Below are 1,136 nucleotides of genomic sequence, written 5' to 3' on the forward strand. Positions count from 1 at the left end.
TAGAGGCAGACAAATCTTACATAAACAAGTTACTTTAACAATATCCGTCTTGTAAAAAAAATTGAAGAGGGAGAGATGAGGGCACAAAAATCCTTTTTCTCCCCAATTAGTTCTGTCTGCTGAGTTTTTGGCAGACTCCCACTTAGTAGTTCACAACAGGCTGCACTTTATGTCAGCCTACAGGCTCTCTGTCACAGAGAGACTGCCAGTGGCAAGGACTGTACTGCTCTATATGAATGTACAGTAGCTGGTTTGTCACGAACAGACAGAAAAACACACGGCTGCTGCAAGCATTCTGGAACTCTGATCCTGAAAATGATGGCATCACAGGAAAAAAAATCCTAAATCTATTTGTAATGGTAAAGCTCCATTTCTACACTTTAACAGCAGAACATTACCAATTAAAAAAAAAACAAAACCAAACCCAAACAAAAAATTACTAAACAAACCCTAAACTGATACTGCAAACACAATTTTCTGGTTTTGAGTGGGCAAAACTCACAACTATTACTTTCTAAATCATTTTGGGTCAGCTTATTAATTTCCAAGAAATATGGTTAATCTTCTTGCATAATTGCTAAATCTGTAAGGTACACATGGAAACACAGAACCCAATTCCACATCACTGAATTAATGAGTAAAAGCTGACCTTAACTTGCATTATGTCACTAACATGAGGGTTCAGCCCTTGGAGTACCAATCATCTTTTGGCAAAATAATGTCACAGTAGGTGAACCAAGCCAAGCAGCCTAATTCTCTGAGCTAATCATAGAATACCAGGTTGGAAGGGGACCTCAAAGACCATCTGTTCCAACCTTTCTTGGCAAAATCACAGTCTAGACAAGATGGCCCAGCACCCTCTCCAGCTGAATCTTTGAATTGTCCAGCACTGGGGAACCCACCACTTCCCTGGGGAGACTGTTCCAATGGCTGACTACATTGTAAATGTCTTACTACATTGTAAAAAATTCTCCTCTTGTGTCTAACTGAAATCTCCCCAGGAGTAACTTGTATCATTAATTTCCTTTCTATATCATTAATTTCCTTTCCTTTCCTCCCTGTAAAAAGGGAGTCTCCACCTTCTGTGTAACGATCTCTTAAGTAGTGGAACATGATGACAAGGTCTGCTGTAAGCC

Source organism: Manacus vitellinus, unplaced genomic scaffold, assembly GCF_001715985.3.
Source record: "Manacus vitellinus isolate BGI_N305 unplaced genomic scaffold, ASM171598v3 scaffold_36_pilon, whole genome shotgun sequence".
Lineage (NCBI taxonomy): Eukaryota > Metazoa > Chordata > Aves > Passeriformes > Pipridae > Manacus > Manacus vitellinus.